This window comes from Botryllus schlosseri, chromosome 15 (assembly GCF_051294905.1).
Source record: "Botryllus schlosseri isolate E-star chromosome 15, Bs_hap1, whole genome shotgun sequence".
NCBI lineage: Eukaryota > Metazoa > Chordata > Ascidiacea > Stolidobranchia > Styelidae > Botryllus > Botryllus schlosseri.
The window spans coordinates 17,383,900-17,401,143 of NC_137250.1; positions in this window are offsets into that span (position 1 = coordinate 17,383,900).

Sequence of the window (17,244 nt, forward strand, 5' to 3'; positions counted from 1 at the left end):
ATGTATTGAAGCGGTGTGGTAGTTACTCTTCTTCATAAATCCAATGTAAGCTACCTGGTCGGCCCACATATCTTCTGAGCATACAGGAATGTGTCTATCTCACATGGTATGCTGCACCAGTTTGACGATGTCTAATATGCCTTACCTGCACCCAGAAAAGCAGGAACACTTGGCGTAATCTCAAGCATATCAGATAGGCATTTCTGGGATCAATACTTAGTTCTATAAGTTCACAATCATTCGCTGTTTCACCTCTGTCATGCCTGCAAGAGGCTATGGTTGCTCTAAACCTATCGGTACCTGGTTTTAACATTAAAACATTCAATGACCAGATGTCTCATTTTATTATCAAATCATCAACGTACAGCAATGCGCTTACAGAATCATTGCCTTTAGCGAACTTCTTGAACTAGTAGAAGCACATAATCAGCAAGCCGCTGTGGTAGTGATCATTCAAGCATAGCTGATTAACCAATCAAGAGACGTGATTTCGTGATTACTAGTCTTCTCGCCGTTCTATGGTCGCTGACACGCCCACTCTACGGCAGCTACTTTCAAACGCATTTAGACAAATGTTACCGACTTTTATATGAGCTTATTGCAAGTTCATTGACGTTTTTTATCAATAATCTACAGAATGAGACATGAATACGCATCTGTTTTGAGATTTTCCAAATTATGGACAACCCTAGTGGACATGGGCAATGATAACGGTGCTTTCAAAGATACACGTACGGCTTAGGCTACTTATCATACTTGTTGACACATATACAAACAGTTTTTGTCAGTTATCCATTCGAGGCTTCATCAAAGTCTGTGAGTGATATAGGTTTGTATACAGATTACATCGATGACGACGAAGATCGTTTTCGTGTTCACGAGTTTGCTCTAACCCGATAGCAACAGTAAATATGGATTTTTGTTTGTATTTTTAACGAAACAATCTGAAATTTTTAGAGTCTTTTTTATGCAAATACCTGGGATACTAATAGGATTAAAGCGCTGCTGTGTGATTGTGGATTGATTGATGCGATTGTGATCGTGTCGTGCCAGACATCGATAAGGAAGATCGAAAGACTCTGCTTGGCACAAATTATGACACGCTACATCTTGAATTGATTCAGTTCCTATGCAACATAATTGTCCACGTTTATCAAAGCTTAGAATGTATTGCAAACTATCGTCGCCGACATAATGACGGGCAGTCGATATAACTGAATAGGATGGCTTAAAATCAAAGCAACATTGGTCTGTTTCACTATGCTGTACCAAAGGACCCCGTTGGTCACCTATATATTCTAGGAATAAGGAAATTCCCAAACTACTTGAGACGGATCAACATTTATCAAGAGCAAATCACTGTGTTTATAGATCTGAAATGGGCTCGTTAGAATGCCTGCAGCAATGTTGACTCGCCCACTAGAGGATGTTAAATTTCGATGTGTGACATCATTTGGAAGCAAAGTGAGAGCGCATGCCACTTTAGTTTTGCGTTGGGACGTGATACGCCAGTAATCAGCAGACTTGGACAACTAGTTCTTTTCATTCACTAAATTAGATCGAAATGCCAGTAATCGAGTTCTAATCTAATTTGGAAAAGCCGCAAATTTGCTAGTTGTCCAAGTCTGGTAATCAGTGCCTGTTCAATCACGAACCCCAAAGTCATCAAAAGTTTTGAATAAAAAAAAAAACACCTAACGGTTGCAAGCTGTCCAGCGTAACAGATTGCCAGTCTCGGAACACCTCATTATCTCGCGACACCCTTGAGCAGAGGTGGGCAATTATTTTTCTCCGCGGGCCAAATGAGAAAACCAAATACGTTGACGTTTCGGGTGGAAAAGATTACAATATTTTCAAGCGTATATCTTAATTTTATTTCGAAATTACATTGACAATAAATGCTGCTCAGTGAATATGTTGATATTAGGTAATCATGAAGTGACGGTTAATTAAAAAATATCTATTAACTGTCTTGATTCCAAACAATGTTATACATGGTACATTTTAACTCTCTTTAAATCCCTATTCAAGTTCATCAATTGTGACTCTAAACAGTGTTTCTCAAACTTTTTTAGGCACGCCTTCCCTCATGATGGTGAAAAATTTCGCCCACACTTATCATGATATCACGAAATATTAAAAGGTGCAACCAGAATGCTAGCAATCCTAACGAATAGCTTGATGGCATGAAAGATTATGAGTTTTGATGAGAGAATTGTGAAATATCAAAGTTGGACAATACACAGAGCAGCAACTATAAGCTGGGGGTATATCGTGCGGAGCGCGAATTTTTTTTCAATAAACTTCGGCTTCGCGCCACCCTTCTGATGCTTTCACGTCTCCCAGTTCGAGAACCACTGCACTGAAATGTATATGCAATAGTACAAAGCTTATTTTCTTGGTCGATGCCTTCCAAGTAGTGTGCAGGTTAAATAGCCTTTATGTTGAGCGAAGCTTGCAATTTTTCTGAACTTCGCCCTCCCATGATCGAGTGTTACGTGATTTTGTCATAAGACCGACTTTTATTAAAATCCTTAATCTCGGCGGCGTGATCGGCACAAACTAAAAGGATGGGTTCACCTCTGACTCCAGTATGCCAATATTTGGTGCTCTAAATTCTAAACCTAAACCCTCATTGAATTTCCGTTTTCGGCTTTTATTTTTTTTGCATGCCCGTTAATCCTTTATAGGTGATAGATATGACGAGTCATATAGTAATCGCGAGCAATGATTGACTTGTTTTACGAATTAGGGATTCGGGAACATATCACGTCACAAATTGAAACACATACCGTATAATGCGTAATGTAATAATGTCAACTAGGAAGGTTTGAACTAAACTATATAGCAAGAGTCATTTCTTGTGACTCATACTTTCCATATTGCCTTTATTTTGAATCTGGATTACGCATGCCAGGTACGTAGGCAGCGTAATCGTGGCATATTAATGAACAGGCTTCAAAGTAAACGAATTTCCTGTTCATTTCATACAGCTTATGGTTTTAGTCATTAAAAAAGCTAATTTTATGTTTTGAATTCCAAGCAACCTTTCGCGGGCCGCGCAGAATAGCTATGCGGGCCGCACTTTGCCCGGGCCTGGTATAATGCGTAATGTGATAACAAAGAAGGTTTGAACTAAACTATCGGGAAAAAGTGATTTCTTGTAAATTTATATGCTACTCATACTTTGCCACATTGCCTTTATTTTGAACATGGATAACGCATGTGAGGTAAGTATAGGCACCGTAATCGTGGCATATAAATGAACAGGCTTCAAAGTAAATGAATTTCCTGTTGAGCTGATAAAGCCTATGGCTTTTGTCATTCAAAAAGCAGGTTTTCTGTTTTGAATTCCAAGCAACCTTTCGCGGGTCGCACAGAATAGCTTCGCGGGCCGCATTTGGCCCGCGGGCCACTTTGCCCAGGTCTGCGCTACGTAGTACATAAAGATTGTTTCACTCGCCGTGAATGGTTTGAACAGAGACAATAACAAGGAACGGGAAATTTAACTGCTAAAACTGGGTATGTAACTCTGCATGGAACAATGAATATTGCTTTCTCACATATAATTAGAAAAACAGTATGTCATACTTGTCAAAGAAAAATTGCCGTAACGAAGCGTAGAAGCTTAACATGATACCACGACAGTTTTGTCTGAAGTTATACGTATCTCCTGATCTTCGAAAATAAACTTGCTAGCCCAGAAATCCATATTTCGGACGTCGCAGACACATCGTTCAAAATTGCTGGGAACATCGCTAAACCCAAGAAATCTGCTGGAGAAGGCGTGATTTTGATAAAACGGTGCGAGTATTTGCTGTTTCCGCAACTTAGCAGCAATGGCAACATGACCTGACATCTTTCGAAGCTACAGTTGTCTGATTCAACCGTGACCAAAAGAGTATAACAGTAATGTCAGTCGATCTTTTACCACAGGTTTTGAAACACGTTGCCCCGTAGACTACTTAAGCCCAGCATTGGACGGATTCACTGTCTCCACAGACATTGCGTAGCTAATTATATGGGTGCATCTTATCATAGTGGACATAATTGCAGAGGAAATGCTTGCTGGGCAAACGTGGGGAGGGGACCAGCCAAAAAATTGCAACTCGACAAAGCTAACTTATGTAACTATGGTGCACGACCCCGCCATTGAATGAAAGGAAAAGGGTTGATTGGTTTGCTCAAAAATCACCCCAAACGCCGGACTTCTTCTCATATCACTGAGAGCTCAATGTGATAATGGCCTCGGTAACGAAATAGTCCGCAGCGTCTTTTGCTGTTAAGATGCGGCCCGTTATACAAGGGAAGTTGAGAACCCATGCTATACAGTGTACACTGTACACTTGTACAGTACAGTGTACATTATACACTGTACAATGTACACGATACCGAGCGAGCGGCGACTGAGGGCACATTATGCCACAATGCTGAAGTACATGCTTACTTTTTAAACGTTACCAAATGTATCAACTGGAGCAATCAAATGCCAGAATAATCCCATAAAATCGTTATCTTCCATTCTTCCGTCGCCTTGCCAACAATTTCGGCGAGATCTTGCCAGGGAATATAAGCTTATGCCTTAATGGTCTAGGCCAGACCGGACAATTATTCGGCGTCTGACTATTGCTACATTCATATTGAGCAGATGGTAAAACGGGTATCTATATTCTATACTTGCTGCCTATATTACCCCATAAACAAGTTATACAGCGGCCAACACCCTAATCGCGCAGATTTGATTTTTATGACACAATATAAATATCAAATCAAGATTGATCCAGTACGCCTGCTAGATTTTTTTTACATTAGACAACGATCTATTCTTAATATCAATTTTATTGATTGGTTGGATGATCATCATTCGCTGACTACCTACCTGTAGTGTATTTCGTTCGTGATGTTGTGTTATTATGGGTCAAGCTCACAACGCTGAATCACTAGATATTCACAAACGGAATGCTGAATATTTAAAGCAAACTTTTGTAACAAATCAGGTAAAAAAGTTTGAGCTTTGCAATGTGCATGGTCGTTAAGTGGTGATTTTTCACGTGCTGCCATCGCCATGCATAGAGTTGGCCGAAGTTGAAATGCAAAGAATTTCAATCAAAGATGTTATGATGACATGAAAAATTGTAGTATATGAAAAAAAGGTTCACAGTGCAAAACCTACCAAGGTTCGTTTGTGAACCTCTAAATTTCTGAGGTTCAGACACAGAACGCGAACGTGAACCTCACGTTCACACCATCCCGAGTAATCTGAACGACGTTTTCATGCAGAATAACGCAGCGTATGGCTTCAACTTTAAAATTAATAATTTGATCTATAGTGTAGGTGGGGCAATGCTCGAGACTACCTTCGACTCACAAGTGCTATAGAGTCATTTCACATTTCGAATCGACTCAAGTCGAGTCATTCGCTTTTCGGAGCTGACTCGAGTTAAGTCAACTAAAATATTCGAATTTTGAGGCATGGTTAAAGGCAGGAGCCCGCGGAGCTATTTTGTGCGGCCCGCGAAAGGTTATTTGGAATTCAAAACATAAAACCTAATTTTTATTGTTGTGCGAACTAAAACCATAGGCTGTATAACTGAACAGGAAATTGGCTTACTTTGAAGCCTGTTTATTAATATGCTACGATTTAGCTGCCTACGTACCTGACATGCGTAATCCACATTCAAATTAAAGTCAATGTAGCAAAGTATGGGTAGAATGCGGCCCCGTGCAAGGCTCTCATTGACTACTTTACTTCTACCTGTATTGGTGATATAGCCTTCAAATGATATTTTTATGTGACGAGCTAATGACCATACAATTTTACTAGCATCGAGATTACGGCTAATAGTCAAGCATAAATAGCAGTAAATTCAATACTGCTGCACCTTTGCACAGCAGGCGACTATTATTATGTTTTTTTGCATCTGTTGGGGTGCTACACGAAAACAGAATCCACAACACCCCCCTATGAAATAATGTATCTGCCTCAGATTTTGTGTGTCTGACTCATTTCCATACGTTACATGGGCGCCAAAACATAATTCGATACCTTAAAGCGCTGTTTACCTGATTCACACCCTACGCTAGGGTGTAAATCGGCGAAATACACTGTTTTCTTTCTAGCCCTGTTGATAGGCTATTTTACGCATTTGCATTTTTTTATTATAATGGCACTCCCCAAGCCGTGTTTATCAATCCTAAAATTACCGATAAAGAGTATAGAAGTGTATATGTATATTGTACACATGCTGTTAAATGGTCGTTATAAGTACTTGAGCATTTTCATGAGGCTCCACATACGTACTCTGAAGTTCGTAATGCGGCTCCGACATCAGTAAAGGTCGGGAACCACTGGTTTAGAGCACTGAATATACTGGAGTCAAGGGTAAACCCATTATTTTAGTTTGTGCTGAGCAGGTCGCCGAGATTAAGGATTTAAATTAAAGCCGATCTTATGACAAAAACACGAAGACAGACACTCGGTCAAGGGAGGGCGAATTTCAGAAGAACTGCAAGCTTCGCTAAACACCAAGGCTATTTCACCAAAAGCTGAAGGCATCGACTATAGACAATAAGCTTTGTACCATCCCAAATACATTTTAGTGCCGGGGTTCTCAAACTGGGCAGAGCTTGAAAGCATCCGAAGTGGGCGCGCAGAGCAGTTAAATACGAAAAAAATTCGCGCTTCACGCTCTTCACCCCCACATTCACCGAGCATCATATATTAACAATGTAATTTCGAAATAAAATTGAAATGCGCTGGAGAATATAACTCAAAATTTCACTTGGCCCGCCAACGCATTTTCTACTTCTGATTTGGCCCGCGGGGAAAAATAATTGCCCACCCCTGATTAAAGGTATTGCATTTTGCAAGTAAGTAAAACGGCGCTGTATCGCTTGCACTCACGTATAGAACTGATAAACTACGTTGGTAACTGCATAACATAAGTCCATAATGATATTAGCCAAAAAAGAGGATAGAATGCGAAACCGCAGAAAATTGAAACAAATGTACCATCCTATACACATCCATAAGATACAATGTAAGTCTCAGTGGTTCTTAATCTTGTCGCCAGCGCCCCCTGTCGGCGATTTGTATTTCAATGAGGGGGGCTCCCAGATAACCTTCTTGTGGCTCCCATTGACGAAAACATTAGAAAATCGATTTATAGCAATAACAATAAATACATTCATATTCAAGAATTCACCCTTGCTTGGCTTGGAGTCTGGAGTTTATAATATAGGGTGGAGACCAATTCCTCTGCTGTCGAGTAGCGATTCTCTACTCAGCAACGATTTCGTTACTCAACTCACGCCAAAAAGTATACTCACACTCAAATGCACTTGGTTCGGCACTCAAATTTAAGTCAGCTCACCACCAGACTTAAATGCGGGTGGTGATACAACACATTTTCCAACGGTATCTGAACATCAAAGCAATGGATCATTTGATGCATACGACGAGCTTATCAGCAACTTTATTGATGAGTTCAACCGCCTCATTGACGAAATGATTGCTTTCATGCCCATGATCAATTTGTTTTCAAAATCGTATTGCGTATATTGTGGCCACTGCCCCAAGTAATTTTCAACGTGAGTTGCTAGACATGCAGTCAGATATCGAGTTCAAGCAATCATTAAAAAGTAAAGACTTTCCTTGAATTTTGGAGTCTAATTCCAAAGGCAAAGTTTCCCAACTTGATAATCAATGCCCAGAAAAACGATTTTCTATTGTGAACAACTCATTATGTGAAGCGCTTTTTAGCAAAATAGTCAGAATCAAAAGTCGATATCGCAAACGATTGACCGATGACCACCTCCAGCAACTACTGCGTACTGAAGTGGTTCTCAACCGGGGTTCCGCGAAGCATTTTCAGGTGGTCTGCAAAGTCTCAAAATAGTTGTTTAGCTAATTTATACTTTGTAATTTGGCAGTTTCGCTTCAATACTAGTAGAACTCCAGAGCTCACATCAACAAAATGACCATCCAAGATGAAATATCCTACCGTGTAGAATCATTTTAATTGATAAATAGTCGATACAAAAATTTTCTGCGTTGAGATGTTTTGTTAGGGATTGTGGGAAAAAATTGATAAGCAAGGTCAATCACGGTGACTTCGAAATGTTTACAAAAATCCATTTTCTCCTGTGATATACATAACCATTTTATCCATAATAACCTCAAGATAAGCTGCTAGATAGAAATGATCAGGCTTGACGTTATATGTACATTAAAAAAAATTGTTTGCCAATTTTGGGCGTTGCGCGGTATTACTACATTCGCCACCACTTATATTTGTGGAAATCGATTTTCGGCACTCGTTCATATCAAATCGAAGGAGCGGATTTTCAAGACATGACCACGTATTTCAGGAAATGTAGTTGCAGAATTCGCTTTGAAATAATAGAAGTCAACCCAAGTTCTGCATGAATAGTATGTTCTTATTTCCAAGAAAAGTCATTTTGTTGCTGTCTATCTTTAAGCATACAGGTATCATTTGCACGAGACAGATGACGATTGCACGATAATTGAGCGAAATTTGAACTAAAAATTCGTGGGGGTCCGCGGACGACCGTGACGGTCCGAAAGGGGTCCGCGAAGACAAAAGGGTTGAGAACCACTGGGTACTGCAATCTCTGCAATTACGCCTCGCTTTAACACACTTCTTGCAGCTCAAAGCCAATGCCAATTGATTTTTTATTCTTGATAGTGTTGCTATTCGTTGGTACGTGCTTTCGTGCTTTATAATTTTTGTTATGCCGAATCAGTGTATTCGTGCGGCTCCAACCGTACTATGAAATTCGAAATGGGCCAGCACGACACCAAAAAAGGTTGGGAACCACTGCACTATAGGCTAAGAACCACTGGCCTACAACAATTGTTCACCAGGAATTTTACCGTAACAAACTATGTATATAGTTGAGCACTGGGCAACAAGCATAATGCAATCTATAGGAGAAAAGTACATAGTTGTATAAAAAGTGTGTTCTCAACAGCCGGCGCGCAGACACTTCTTTTGCGGCCCGCAGTATCTCTCATCATCAAAGCAAATGCTGCTGATACGGTATTGGTAAATAGGCCTATTAATTTAGCTACTTAACTCGTCCATCGCACCATCTCTGTTTTGTATACTGATGTAGTAGCGGGTGAGATAGTGTTGTGGTGACGATAAGCGTCTGCTGCCTAGGCGGCCAGGGTTCGATTCCACGCTAGAGAAAATTCTGGACTCCACTTCCCCCGCGTCGCTGTTCTCGCAGGAACAACAAAGCCCAGACAAAGAGTCGATGAAAGAGCGCACTCAGAAGGTATTACGGCTCTTCAAGATCAAACTCGATTTACGTAGCAAGGCTCCCGGTAGTCAACGCGTACCACAACCGAATCCACACTTGTAGCCTATATCCTTCAATATATTCGTTGATTAAAGCCAAGGCGCATGAATCGTCTTAGCGGTAGAAATACGGAAGTGTTACGGTGAACTAAAAAGTTACACAAAAACGGAATCAATACTAGCCTACGGTGTCCCTCCTAACAACGCAAACCTTACCAATTTATTCCGGCAACAATCGTACACTAACATCATTGATCCTAATTACTAATGATGCCTGTAGAAAGGTAAACAATTACTAAGTATGCCAATTAAATAAGAAACACTGCAGACCAAGAGCATGGCTTACATCAGGAGCATCACACCATAGTGTCCTATAAGGTGTCGACACAGGCAAATCTCACGCCTCAGTGAAATTGTATTACGTCACAATTTCCATTTGGCTACATGCAATTTGACGGTCATTTTTGACCGGCTTGCCGGTCATTAAATTTGGTAAAACGGGTATCAATCGAAAGCTGACTCTGCACTGATTACGAAAATATAAATTTTATTCCGCTCGTGGCCCTGGAACTCTCACAATCAGCCTCGAATTTTTCATTGTTATGGAGATTAGCATTTGGACGCAACAATGCTGTCTGGCTCTTTTTTTCTTGAGCTACTCTCTGGTTTCGCCAGACAGCATTGTTGCGTCCCAATGCCAATCTCCATAACAATGAAAAATTCGAGGCTGATTGTGAGAGTTCCAGGGCCACGAGCGCAATATTCCTAGAGATTGTTAAGGCCGTTTGAATGCTTCATTCAAAGATAGTGGTTCCAAACGTGGAGGTGGTTTGCCTTTATTCTGGGGTTCACGAATAAGTCGAATATGTTAAACGTAATCACCTTCCAAAATAGCCCGCGAGTAAGTTTGGGCAAAAGTGCTGACTTCTTTTAGTAATCAGCTCGTCAAATTTCGATCTGGACCACGGAACATTTTCAAATTGGAGATGGAGTAGCGACCATAAATGGTTGGATGGGGGATGTTAATAAAGCTCCGCGGAGCGTAGCGACATCAGGCTGATAAACAATCTTATCGGTGTGACGGGAACAAGACTTAACGATGTACAATTACGCTTCCTGTATTTTCGAAGTCATTATCCTCCGCCAGCTGTACCGCTAACTCTGATCATGTAGGCGGAGAGAGGATCAAACTATATAATGTATATATAGTCATATGGAAGATCCAATATTATTGAAAGAATCCATTCAAAAAATTTAACGACCAGATGCATATAGAAACCAGATGCATATAGTGCGCCCCCCCTAGAAGTTGCATCAAGGTGGGTGCCTGATTCCATAGACTACTCCAAGTCGCTTCGACACTAATAAGCCAATGATGATGATGGTGATGAATTACCTTATTGTGGGCCCAAAATCATTGTTTATTTGGGCGGACAGGGGCTGAAAATGTGGTTTTGGTCCAGGGTACACAACACACAGTCACATACTCCTGAACCGGATCGAGACCACCTCTGGTCTATAAGCAAAGTGTTTCTACTGTGACGTCATATTGACATACAATGTGCCCATAACTCATTTTGAAATCCACTAGTGGGCGCTAAAGAGTATTCGGAATTTGGGTCACAGAAATATGGTAACTAGGGATGGTGTTAACGTGAGGTTCACGTTCGCGTTCTGTGTGTGAACCTCTGAAATTTAGAGGTTCACGTTCACAAACGAACCTTGGTAGGTTCTGCACTGTGAACCTTTTTCATATATTACAATTTTGGTTGAAATTTATTGCATTTCAACTGCGGGTCACTGTATGCATGGCGCTGGCAGCATAAAAAACACTATACGAGCATGCACCTTGACAATCTCAAAAAATTTAGGCTACTTGCTTTGATACAAACGTTTGCTCAAAATATCCAGCTTTCCGTTTGTGAATATTTATAGTGACCCTCTGCAGTGAGCTTGACCCGCAATGACACAACATCAAGAGAGAAATACACTATATGTAGTCAGCGAATGATGCATATTCAACCAATCATTGGAATTGGCATCGTTGCCTGATGTAAAAAATCTAGCAGGTGTGCGGGGTCAATCTTGACTTCATATGTTTATTGTATCATAAAAACAAAATCCTTGCGATTGGGGTGTTGGCTACTACTGTATAACCTGTTAATGGGGTAATATCGGTAGCAGTTATAGAAACCCGTTTTACAATCTGCTCAATATCAACGTCGCAATACTCAGACGCCGAATACATTGTCCGGTCTGGCCTAGACCGTTATAAAGGCGTAAGCTTATATTCCCTCGTCGAAATTGTTGGCAAAGCGACGGAAGATATTGATTTTATGGGATTATTATATCAATTGATTTCCTCAGTTGATGCAATTGGCGACGCTTATAACGTCAATATGTAGGCTACTTCAGCATTATGGCAGTATGTGACCAGTGTCGTCGCTATATAGGTATCGTGTGTACACTGTACATTAATATAGGCTATCACTTCACATTAATGTAGAGTTGGAATTAGCAATATGACGTCACGTGACGTCATGAGGTTCGCGTTCGTGTTCACACAGAACCTTTCAAAAAGGTTCGCGTTCACACGAACCTGAACCTTTCAGAGGTTCACACCATCCCTTATGGTAACCCTATGTTATGCCCGCAATCAATATCTCACGCGAATTCGCTTTACCCGACATATCGCGTGCCTTGAAGGCTGAATTCAGTTTTGCACAATACGTTGATTGATCGCAGAGGCAGAGGCAGAGGCAGACTTGGTGGAGCCTGTACAAGACAATCCAGTTTTCCAAACCTCATTGTCTCCCCAATCACCAGCGAGAAATGACTTTCTTTGGAAGTGATATTCTCGTTTACATTCCTCACACGCGTGCAGAACGATCTGCGTGGAAATGAATTGTATAGTCTACGCGTCTACGCATCCGTATTCGTTAGTGGTGATCGTGAAGAAGAGTGGCATTATTCGATGTGCGTCCAGACATTGAAACGATATGCGCAAGAAGTCCAGCGCATATTTCGCACTGACTTTGATTGTGATGAAATTCAACAAATTGTTTTTGTTTTCGCGAGAACTGTTCTATTTAATACAGAAACATTTTGGATTGGCTGCAGCCCATTAGTCAGCGTTACTACTACAGTGGATGCTGCTAAGTATTCTGATAGTTTGCAGGTATATCATGTTCCATATATGCCCGAAGAAAGAGTGATGCTTCTTTCTAATCAAGATTCATTTTAAAATCTTGATGAGGCTAAGAAATTGCTGAATATGTGATTAGTGATTACTAGGGCGATTTTTTTTGACATGTCAAAATTTGTCAGTTATTGTTTACAAAGTCAAAAATATTTTGACCTCTGCATTTCGTTTGTATCGTGGATTTTGCACTGTCGGCGAACTTATCATTTGATATTTCACAGCTTGTAGCCACTTTATAGGCCTACAGTTGTAAACGGCCCATCGTCTGCCCATTGCGAATCATAAACGGTCAAATGAAACACATAGGTTGACATGATTTTATGGTCAACGTACCGCAATATCCTAACTGAAGAAAGACTGCTTGGGCATTGCATGGTTCTTATATCAAGAAGCGCAAGCGGAAAAATTGTGATGTAGGCCAGTGGTTCTCAACCGCCGGTCCGCGGACCGGTGCCGGTCCGCGACGACATTCCTGCCGGCCCGCCAGGCATATCACAATTTCATACCTTAATTTCAAGATCCAATTTTGAAGGCGACAAGTACAAAATAGATACGAGCTGACTCATCGTTAAACAGCGCAGTTTGCGCGATCATTCGTTTTCGATTCATTCATCTTGTGCTGGACCGTAACTGGGGCACCCTAAACCACCCAATTGGAGAGTGGCCGAGCTTGAAAAGGGTTCAAAGGTTTTTGGCAAATGAACATAAATCATAGTGTATTTTTTTGAAACTTTTCCCAGCATTTTTCAATTTCTTTTCGCGCTCTGCGCGCTTTAGTGTCACTAACTGCCTCGCATCTAGGTGCCCTTCTCCGAGAAATACGCATGATTTATAGAAATAGGCATTTTGACGTCAGCCACTGCCGCGCCACGATGTACCAACACATAATAAGGTTTAGGCTTACATGGAACTCCGAAAGTTGTGTCAAATATTCGGCAGTGAGAAAACCGATTCAGTCATGAATGATCGAAAATTTTCGCTATTGGCGCGATTAAGCTACATAAACTATCTGCTTACACTAAGTAGAATGAATGTGCTCACAAGTACAGGTGAAAACATCAACCCAACTGTAGGGTCTAGGGGCATAGCCCCCGGAAGTTTGGCTTATCGCTCTGAGGGAGCTCAAGACCAATGTTTTGGGGGGTGGGAGGACGAAGTCATTTTTCTGCCCGGATTTGCGCATGGCCGGTATAGCTGCTGTAAGGTGTTTTCTTGCGGTACGCATTGTATTCATATAGTTGCCAGAGTAGCCTGCGTCTGGTGGCAGTGGGCAATGAGCAAGGTAGCACGACAATTTGCTTGGTTCTACTCCGAAACACTTATTCTCTCGCGATATTGTCAAAGACAAGAATATTATTAGTGTTGGCGTGGTCGGTTAAACCCACGGCCTTCGGCGCGAAAGACTGTAAACGACTATCGGCGGTAGCACGTTTATATCTGCACAAGGAAATTTTACCTCGACTCAGAGACAGAGACAGTTTTTTATTGAGCAAAAAATTACATTCAAAAACAAAATACATGTTGCAGCGATACGGTTCCTTAGGGACCATCTAGTCAGCTGCAGCGATGGAGTACAAAAATCGTCTTTTAATAATAGAGTCTCGCGTCAAGAATAAATTTAAAACAGGCAGAACAGTGGTAAGTTGGAACAACAACAGAGTAACAGGCAACAATAATAAAGAAGTAAATTAAAGAATGAAATGCAAAGAAAACAAAAAATAAATAGAAGATGGATAAATGTACAGAGTTGTCAGTTCAAATTATGAAAAAGAAACAATTTGGCAACATAAGATTATCAAATCCAATATACGGCAATACGGCAATTACAATGCAAATCTAACCAACTTCAATATGACAAGAGTAAATGAGATTTAAATTCGCGACAAAATGCTGAAAAAGACATTTCCCTCATGGCTAAAGGAATGTCATTCCATATTTTTGGTCCATGATATATGATTGATCTGCGGCACTTACTATTCGTCACACGAGATACAAATAATTTTTTGGAAGTCGAAGACCGAGTACGGTGTGTATGTACGACACTAGATGGCGTGAACATATCACTAAACAAACTTGGGAGATCACCTCGATCATACTTATACATCAATTTAGCAACCTCTAGAGTGCAAAGGTCCTTCACTTTCAAGATGTTCAGGGATTTATATTTGGGGGAGAGTCGTTCCCGTTCTTTCATACCACTGATGTATTTAATTGCCAAATTTTGAAGTACTTCGATTTTCGAATAGTACGTTTTGCAGCTAAGTCCCCAGAAGACTATGCCATAACTGAGCTGACTATGAAAGAGAGAGAAATATAAATTTCTAAGCACAGGTCTTGGGAGACTGTGTCTTAGACGAGAAAAAATCCCTACAACCCTGGAAAGTTTCGTAGTAATTTTATCGATATGGGATTTCCATGATAAATTATCGTCAATGTGAATTCCAGCAGACTCACTGCCATAAAACCACATGGATGCCATCATGAAGATAATTAGTAACGATCAAGACCCTCTAAATGTTACTATCTAGCACCATATATTTGCAAAAAACGGTTGCATACTTAACATTTTGGCTTAATTTCAATTTCAAAGTTCACCGGTCCGCCAGACATTTTTTTGAAATTTTACCGGTCCGCGAGGCGAAAAAGGTTGAGAACCACTGATGTAGACAACATTGTCAGAATGAAGCAACACTGTGTGTCACCAGCAGTGTACGCACAACTTCAGTGTTGTCAGCCATCAACTGCTGCTGTTGAACGTTCTTTGTCCACTGGGAAGGACAGTCACTTTCTTATCTTATCTTATCTTATCTTTCGTTGTACTACAACAAATTTTAATTATTTCTACCATAATACATGATGTAGCTAGTAGAATTCTTCATAGGGCCAGATTTCGATAACATACAAGTGTTTTTCATATAACAATTTGTCAGTTTTTGAGCCAAAAGCGTTTTTTTTTCAGGCCAAACTGCTTCGTAAGGAGAAACAGTTCCAACCAGAAATGAAGATGAGTAGTGCAATTTTACCATTATGTGCGAAAACACCTAATTTGCATACGTGAGGTCGAAATTTGGTCAAAATTCAGTTTTTTTAGGTAAACAAAAGTCAAAATTCAGATTTTTTCGGTCAAAATCTTCCGTGACCCTAGTAGTTACATTCTCGCTCGACGTGCAATGAGCACGTTCTGCATTCAACGTAAATGGGAGTTGAGCAGTTAAATCTGACAAAACGCCCTCGCCACTAAACTCCGTTTATGGTTAGTTAAACGATGGTGATCTAATTCGCATATGAAATACATTCCACATTGAAATCGGCAACGACGATCTTCTACTAGCTACGACGTTAATCAGTATCTGTTAACTTTTATCGCGTCGATATAGATTTCGCGAAATCATAACAAGTCTTACGCCCAATTTCTTCACACTGAAATATGGTAATTAGAACACTGTCGGATTTTTGAGCCGATGCCGATAGCTAGCAACTTGAGCGGTAACCCCTGATATGTTCTGGCGATAGTGAAATAAATATGGCAACCAGAAACTTCGGAGCATTTCATTTGAAACCATTGCTATACTTGTATATGAAATAAACTAGAATGATCGCATCTGGATCTTGACAATGCCATCAAACACTATACCGACTTTCAAGGTCTCCATGCAATGATTAGGCAATTAATTCCGTCAACAAAATCGAGTTTTAATGTTGCATACGACATGCGAGAACTCAAATCTCACCGTTGGTATAGTAGAAGTTATACAAAAGCTGCTATTGCTCAGTGACTGTTTTGATGCTGTTCTTCACTGCGCCGGGAGACAGAATTCCGTATGGTATTGCATAATTCTGTATCATTTAATGACTAGAGCCGTGATTTTGCTTCCGAAGTCTTGTATGCTTAGTTTGTTTACTTGGCGCGCGCTAAACTGAATCTTGCCTTACGCATACAAGATTGATGCAATATTCCGTATTGCTCGAGGTCGATTTTGATAGTTTTCGATACTGATTTAGGTGATAATTAGGGCAATTTTTTTTTACCTAAAAAACGGAAGATTTTGACCTAAAAAATTTAAATTTTGACCTTTTTTGACCTAAAAAAACTGAAATTTGACCAAATTTTGACCTCACGTATGCAAATTAGGTGTTTTCGCATATAATGTTAAAATTGTACTACTTATCTTCATTTCTGGTTGGAACTGTCTGTCCTTACAAAGTAGATTGGCCTGAAAAAACGTTTTTGGCTCAAAAACTGACAGATTTTTAAATGAAAAACTAGTATTTTAACGAAATCTGGCCCTATGAAGAATTCCAGTAGTTACATTACGTATTCTGGTGGAAATAATTAAAATTTGTTGTAGTACAACGAAAGATCCGTTCCTACATTATCGGGTAGAAAGTGTCTGTCCTTACTACGTAGCTTGTCAAGAGCAGCTTGCCAAGCAGCATTCGTTGGCTGACAACACTCAAGTTGTGTGCACACTGCTCGTGACAAACCGTGTTGCTTCATTCTGACAATGTTGTCTATATCACAATTTTTCAGCTTGCGCTTCTTGATATAAGAACCATGCAATGTCAAAGCAGCCTTGCTTCAGCTAGGATATTGCGGTACGTTGACCATAAAACCATGTCACTATTTGTTTCATTTGACCATTTATGATTCACAATGAGCAGACGATGGTCCGTTTACAACGGTAGGCCTATAAAGTAGGCTACAAGCTGTAAAAT